Below are 8,366 nucleotides of genomic sequence, written 5' to 3' on the forward strand. Positions count from 1 at the left end.
TCAATAGGGAATGCGCTCTGACCCTACACCCCAACATAAATGTCCAAATATCAAAAAATGGGGTGGCAAGGGTCAGAGGAAACTCGGACTACACACATCGTTGTACAAAAGATGCACTTACCAGTATTTATCGCGGCTCTGAAGCTACCATCGGCTGAATGGTTCTTTTGGTGGCACGTACATTATATTTCCGGATCAAATCCTAAGTTTCGTTACTTGTAAATGGAATAGCACTAGCCTCTGTCTTCTGGCTATTTTGAATTTCGCGCTCGATATTGCTGTTACCAACTTGGGGTATGTGTATAGAATGTACGCAGTTTTGTTCCGGAAAGATTTGCAGGCAGCAAAATTGTAAATTGTAATGAACAAGTGACATCAGAATTTTTTAATTAAAATGTGAATTTTAATAAACATGCTGATTGACAGAGATACATATTATTGATCTATTACATATAATGAAAGTACGCAAGTAATCGAATTACAAGTACAATGGTTTTGTATAACGTATTTCACATCTTAGTATCCTGCATTTGCTCGTGTGTTCGTGGCAAGTAACTGCTCATATTATTCTAGGACATGATTAATATTTCTCATTTAAGACACCATCTTTTGGTTTATACTTGTGTTATCCAGTCCTTAGATATTTACTAGTGGAAACTCAATAGTTATTTAAGTCTGAAGATTTCCACACCCATCCACCACCTCACCCATCCCTACACCCCTTTAGCCCGGCACAAGTAGGTGGATCGAAATTAGGCATTTGTTGTGCATGTATATAGTTTCACAATCGTGTCTAAAAGGGTTTTGTATTTTAAAAAAGATAACTGAAAACAAGCACCATTCTCGAGAAATGCACAATAAAGTAATTAATATGGGCAAGAACTGTAAATGAATATCTTTAAATCCACAATGCAGGGCTAGAACTTACCTTAAGAATATCCAACACACACACGTGTTAATTGGCGACATCAGATAAACAATTTATAATTTGTTCCTTCTATATCTTATATCGACAATCATACACATTAATTATTAAAACACACATAATTTATATATGTAATAATTTCAGAATTTGGGCAGGTTGTTGTTGTTGTTGTTGTAGGGTTTAACGCCATTTTTCAGCGCAAAAGAGGCTATACATGGCGGCCAGTATAATTGGTGGAGGAAGAACCCTGGAAAACCCCGGGAAGAACCACCGACCCATGAGAAGCTACTAAAAGGCTTTCCCACGTACCAACGTTAGCCGAGGCTGAGACTCGAACTCACGGAGACAGAGGTGAGATGGCAGTGATCCATAACGGCGAGCGCTTTAGACCACTCGGCCACTCGGGGCCCCCGAATTTGGGCAGGTAAGCATACACAACTGCATGGAATACAATATGAAATATACATATATGTGAAATTCTTGCATGTACCGAAAATGAAATTATATGAAAATAAATATTTGACTTAATGTGTATTATAACATATTGGTTTGGAGGAACAGTAATATGGATTTAATCGATAAACTTACCGTGACAATAGAGGGAAGTCGTGGCTTGTTTTGTTTTTTTTTTTGTTTTTTTTTGTTTTTTTTTTTTGTTTTTTTTTTAGAGAATCCGATTTGTGCGAGCCAGTATCTTTGTCCTAGATAAATATCATTGTAGTGAAATACCATACCATTGTCGTAACAGTATCTGAAAGATTTGTTTTCTGTGTCAAAGTTTACTGCAGGAAGACGTCGCATTTTATCATTACTAACCGTGTGGAGAGAAAACGAACCAGCAAAGATTTCCGGCAACTATGAAAAACGAATGGAAAATATATAAATCTCTCTGAATTTAGAAGGCTGTCTGGAACTCCCTTAAGAGTTATTTTAGGAACCTATCTTTGCTAATTTACTCATTCGAATCCAAAACATAACTTGCTGTTTCTTTCCCTGTTGTTGTTGATGATGATGATGATTGTTTTTATTGTTGTTCAAGAAGCAAACAATAACTCATCAGATAGCTTCACATTTAACTGATATCCCCGCTACGGAAATGACGATTTACTTTAGTAGATCAAAATTACATTAGAAAGAGAGTGTAAACTTAAATAGTGTCCAGTAATTCCATTGATTAATGAAAACCTCTGTAACCTTTGATTTATAATTAGCTTGATAAATACCCAGCCACTGCTATAATTATATATGCATATATATGTTTTCCCCCTTTGCAATTTCTCTCAAAAGAGCAGACATAAATGTTTCAATCTGGGTGATTTTGCTATCGTTCTAGAGAATTTGTCATTGCAATCGTATATAAAACATTCTTTAAAAAAATGTAAAACTATTTACGTCAAGGATAAGTTAAAAGGTAGCACACACGAATATACAACTACTAAAATCTATATGTCAGTCTCTCTCTCTCTCTCTCTCTCTCTCTCTCTCTCACGCACATTATCAGCATAGTTCTTATTCAAAATGTTCGAGCTCGTTACATTTTATGTAAAAATAAAAACAAACGTACATTGAAATAGTTTTCCTGGGTATTAAAGGGGCATCATCTTATTGTCTAGAATTCATCTGATAATAGATTTTATGCTGTACGTAGTCAAATCGCAGAGTTGCTCCATGTTTACCGTTCTAAATCTCTTCACACTAACAATATGTACTCAAGATATCAGTAGTATCAGATTTGTATACGCCAGCCATAAAGCGGATCGTATTATATATATATATATATATATATTACTATGTTGTTTCCGCACCATAACTCAGGTCTCGGCCATATAGTTTTACCAAACTTTGCAGATGGCTTGGACTTTGGGAAAAGAAGATATTTTTCTATTTCTGGGTTGAAAGATCAAAGTTCAATAATCATTGTTACTCAGATAAGAAGAAGAAAAAAAATTTCTGCGCAACAAAATTAGTTATATTTCGCATACCTGGACAAAACGTTTGTGGATGGTTTGCACATGTGGCAAGGAAAAGGCTGGTTGATATGGGAGTCTAAAGGCCACATGTCTAGGTCAATGTAACCGAAGGGAGAAAAGTGGTTTATGCGCAATAATATCAATATTGGTTTGCAAAACCTTGACTAACATCGAAGGTTATCGAAGAGGTATGAAGATTTGGATCAAAAGGTCAAAGCTGAAAGTCACTATACCTGAAAGAATAAAAAGTTTCCTTCCAAAAATTGGTTCACGAGCACGCACTTTCTCCACAACTCGTAATGACAAAACAAAATTAGTTATATTTCGCATACCTGGACAAAATGTTTGTGGATGGTTTACACATGTAGCAATGAAAAGGCTGGTTGATATGGGAGTCTAAATGCCACATGTCTAGGTCAATGTAACCGAAGGGAGAAAAGTGGTTTATTCGCAATAATATCGATATTGCTTTGCAAAACCTTGACCAACATCGTAGATAGTTGCACTTGAGGTTATCGAAGAGGTATGAAAATTTGGGTCAATAGGTCAAAGCTGAAGGTCACTATACCTGAAAGAATAAAAAGTTTCCTTCCTAAAATCGGTTCACGAGCACGCACTTTCTCCACAGCTTGTAATGACATACATTGTTTATAATGAACGAAGCCCATTGAAGAGTTCTTTCATTTAAAAGGTCAACAAGATCAAGTCCGGAAGGAACACATTTTTTCTGCATAATAACTTGTGTTCTAGGCCGCTCATCTTGACCAACGTTTGTGGAGGCAAAAACCATCAAATATGAAAGAAATCTTTGATCTTTGGGTCCAAAGTTCAAAAGGCAAAGTCAGTGTGCTCAAACAAAAGCAGGTTTTAAACAATAACTTTTGTTCTACGGTACTTTTTATCCCAACGTTTTGAATAGCATGCACTTTGGACAATAAAGAAACCTATATATTCTTGGTCTAAAGGCCAGAGGTTGTAGTCATGCTAAGTCTAAAATAAGAAAATTGTTGTTTCTGAATAGCAAGTTTTGTTCGAGACAGCATATCCTGACCAAAGGTCCAGGTCATTGAGACGCTTGATCAACAATCTTCAGAGTTATCTATGCCTAACTAGTAGCTACAGAGAAGGCTATTATACGTGGGGCGTGCATATAATGCTCCGTTCAGTACACTCTTGATGATAATAGTTGTAACGATTTCTAAATGTTCAAAAGCAGCTGGTAATTTACATTTGTATCCTAATGCTAAATCTTGAAACATGTTTTAAGAAAGGTGGCGAATGAGGTGAAATTTCCTTTATTTACCCCATTCAGTTCAATCACATCACCATCCGACAAGTCGAAATGATCGTTGATAACAGTGCATACTCGTGTTGGATTATCCTTGTTTCTATCGTTTTCTGTGAATCTCGACAGGCCCATACATGGTAGTTTCCTGTCTGTGTATCTGGTGCCAAAGACTGCAGTATATATCTTCAAATAACTAAAAATGTATAGCCAATCGTGTGCAGAAAAATGGCGTCAAACCCCAATATATATATATTGCTGTTGTTGGGGTTTGACGCCATTTTTCAGCACACGATTGCACACATGGCGGCCAGTATTAATGGTGGAGAAGAACCCGGGAAAACCCTGGAAAGAACCACCGACCCACGAGAAGCTACCGGCAAGCTTTCTCACATACCCATACTGGCTGAATTCGAGACTCGAAACGGCGAAGACAGAGGTGAGATGGCAGTGATCCGTAACGGAGAGCGCTTTAGACCACTCGGCCACTCGGCCCCCCCCCCCCATATATATATATATATATATATATATATATATATATATATATATATATATATATATATATATATATATATATATATATATATATATATATATATATATCAGTCACGCTTTGACAATGTAGTACTCCATTTTGTGTAACGATTCCCCTTGTACACTTCTTCAAAAAACTAAAAATGTATTAGCTTTGCTATGAAAAAGTAGGACTCAATGAGCGTAACGACTCCCTTTGTGCACTTCAAATAACTCAAAGATATTAGTTTTGGGTGACTCACTGGACATAACGTGTCCCCTTGTACACTTCAGATAACTCTAAGATGTTACTGTATACCCTAAATGTGAGTCGAATTTTGACAATGTAGTACTCCCTGTACGTAAAGAACCCCTTGTTCACTTCAGATAACTCGAATATCGTGATATTTAGCGCCTACACATAAAACGTCATATTTAGCAAAACTAAAGTTCTATATTCGTTTTATTATATGATGTAGAGAATAAAAGTACAATTTATTTTGCCTTACAATTGTATAAATGCCATTTTAACTGTACGACGCGCAGAACCTAACTATGTAATGTTAGACTGAAATCATGACCATGTGATACGAAGAATGATCATACAATCATCCTATTTAGCAACACGAGTTAACAGCATATTCCATAAAACTGATTGGTTGAAGTGATAAAAATGATAACAAGAATAGAAGGTCAGAATCAGAAAAAGATAACTGACAAAATCAATCTAAAACTATATACCGATCAGAAATAACCGCTAGGAGATCAAGCTTGACCGCTTAGATATCTTTTTGATATATACCGAGTATGCTATTAATTTTATGACGTAAAACAAGAGGGATCATACGCAATTCACTTCAGTGTACGTTTGCTTTTTTGGCGTATATTATCTAGATTGTACAGAACGCTGTTGATTGAGGACTAGTATCACTGACAGTTTTCTGATTCAAGTGATTATCGAACGTTTTTCCTGTGACTTGGTACATCTACAGAAATTTACGGGTCTTGCACAGTTGTGATTTGTATTACTGGTACCGTGAGCGTTACTCATTTAGAATGATTTCTTATGGACTTATTCTTGAGCGTGCAGTGATTTACTTTGATTTAATCATATATTTCGTAATTTACATGAATACCATTTATAGTAAATACACATGAAAACTTTTGAATCAAACGGAAACAAACTTAAAGACCTAATAATGTTTCCTACCTGAAATATTCTCAGCATGATTTTCATTGTTTAATGTTTTTCTAATTTCATGTTGTTTGTTTTTGTAATAATATTATTACGTTTCTTATCTTATAGGTGTTGTTTAATGTTGTAAAGTGCTTAGAGCTTCTAAAGATTAGGCGCTATACAAAGTCCTCATTATTATTATTATTATTATTATTATTATTATTATTATTATTATTATTTCTTTTAAAGATACAAGCAAATGTGACTGAAGAAATCAAAGGTATGCCAAATTTAGAAATATGTACTGCATAACTTTTCTAGTGTCTTAAAGTGTGAGTTGTGTTACATATATTTGATTTAATTTATATTTGATTTAAGTTATGTTTGATTTAATTTGATTGTTTGTGGGTTTTGGAGTCTTTTTGTTTTCTGTACATGTCAATACTGTAATTTTGTTTACTAGGAATTTGATAATTTCCAGAAAATTCTGTTTAATCTGACTTTTCCTTAGATACCTAATAACAGAAACACTTGTTTCTGTGTCTGACTTAGTTCCTGGGCCTTGATTGAGGGTCAAGTAAACAACTTTTTATATAAGTAAAATGATTGGTTCTTATCAAGGACATGCAGGAGCTATGCGACTTTTACATGTAAACATGATCACTTCATTCTCCATTTCGCAATTAGGTATTTCCGAAGTTGTGAAATACTTAGTATTAATAGTGATATTGAGAGAGTTGTTGTTGTTGTTGTTGTGGGGTTTAACGCCATTTTTCAGCACGATAGGCTATACATGGCGGCCAGTGTTAATGGTGGAGGAAGAACCCGGAAAACCCCGGAAAGAACCACCGACCCACGAGAAGCTACTGGCAAGCTTTCTCACATGCCCACATTGGCTGAATCTTAGACTCGAACCGCCGCAGACAGAGGTGAGACGGCAGTGATCCGTAACGAAGAGCGCTTTAGACCACTCGGCCCCGATATTGAGAGAGAGAGAGAGAGAGAGAGAGAGAGAGAGAGAGAGAGAGAGAGACCGGGCTTTTAAATACTTGATGTCAAGTTGTTTTCTTCTGTTGTGGCCAGTATTGAAATTTTGTGTTTTTGAGTTATGTTAATTTTTCTTCAGATTATTTGGACTATAGAAGATTAATTCGTTTCTCTGGACATTTTATTGCATTCATACAGAACTCTTGAACAAGGACGTTTGTTGAAAATTTTATTTGGATTTCCAAGACCGGATGATTAATTATTATGTTTCTACAAGGAACTGTAGACGTCAAAACAGTACATGCTACATCATACGTCATCGCCTTCCATCTTTGATTTTTCGTTGGGACTCGAACTTGGAATCATTAGAACATTTCAATATTAGGACTTTAGAAATGTTATTCATGGATTAATCTTGTATTAGTTTTGGATTATGATTCTACAAACCGTAAGTTATCATACTTTTTCATTTTTACAGTATTTTGTCCAGGGAATTAAATTATTTGTTATATATTTCAAAGCTTGTTGTTTTCACTCATTCTTGTGTTACTGTTTATTTGAGCCTAAACACGTAACGGTTGTTAGTATTAAACTGAAGTGCCACTATTTAGATGTTCAAATGATTCATAATTTGTCTCTGTTTGTGATATGGTTTCTCAAATATTTACATAGTTATATTAAAAGTGCATAGCAATTACCACTCCATTCCATAGAACCTCTTTACTCCTCTTTTAAAGTTTAAAGCACACAACAGCTCTATTTTTTATTTCTCTTTAATGTCTCTTGAAAGATCGGATATAAATTATAATCTAAATGAAGCATTAAACGGGACGGCAACATAGCGAACTTTACCTTGAATTTCATTTGCTTCAATATTGTCTTAAACATAATCAAATTTTCGTAATCACCTAAAATTCATCCATTTTGCTTCTAATCTTAACGTCATCACTATTACTTGTAAGGAGACTGCTATTTTTTCATTCATTCGTTTAATTTCTCTCTTAACTTGACTGGTCGTAGGGGTGCCACTGTTGATTTAGCTAGAATCTCTCTCCATTTGTCCCTGTTCTGCACAGCTCTTTGGGACTTTGGTAAAGTCCATGCTTTGATGTTATCTTCCCCTCTCTTCTTCTGTCCACCTTGTTTTCTCTTTGCTCTCACTGAGCCCTGTATGACTGTATGTCACCGACCAGATGAGCGTATGATGTGACTATACCACCTTATTTTGCGTTCGTTTACATTGATGTGCAGATCCTCATATTGTCGAATTGTACCTTGGATTCTAATGCACACCTACTTATTAGAAACGTGGTCTATGTATGAGAATTTCAGGATCCTTCAATAACAGATCAGCTCTAATGCATCGATTCTGCTCTAGTTCTGCTGTCAGGGTCCATGTTTCACGTATGTACATGAATATGGACATGACGAGGGAGCGCATAAGCTTGATCTTGGGCCCAAGCATGATGTTCCTGACCTTCAAAACAGGTTTCTGCTTATCCCGTGCAG

General features: G+C 35.7%; 1 long non-coding RNA gene across 1 annotated transcript; it reads left to right on the plus strand.

Moving 5' to 3' along the window:
- Nucleotides 1-1,179: 1,179 nt before the first annotated feature.
- On the plus strand, nucleotides 1,180-7,232 carry LOC149782761 (uncharacterized). Its single transcript, XR_016414623.1, has 3 exons — nucleotides 1,180-1,349; nucleotides 6,120-6,150; nucleotides 6,997-7,232. It is a non-coding gene; the product is annotated as an uncharacterized LOC149782761 (long non-coding RNA).
- Nucleotides 7,233-8,366: the final 1,134 nt, after the last annotated feature.

This window comes from Sinohyriopsis cumingii, chromosome 15 (genome assembly GCF_028554795.1).
Source record: "Sinohyriopsis cumingii isolate HCF-2022 chromosome 15, ASM2855479v2, whole genome shotgun sequence".
In the NCBI taxonomy this organism is placed as follows: domain Eukaryota; kingdom Metazoa; phylum Mollusca; class Bivalvia; order Unionida; family Unionidae; genus Sinohyriopsis; species Sinohyriopsis cumingii.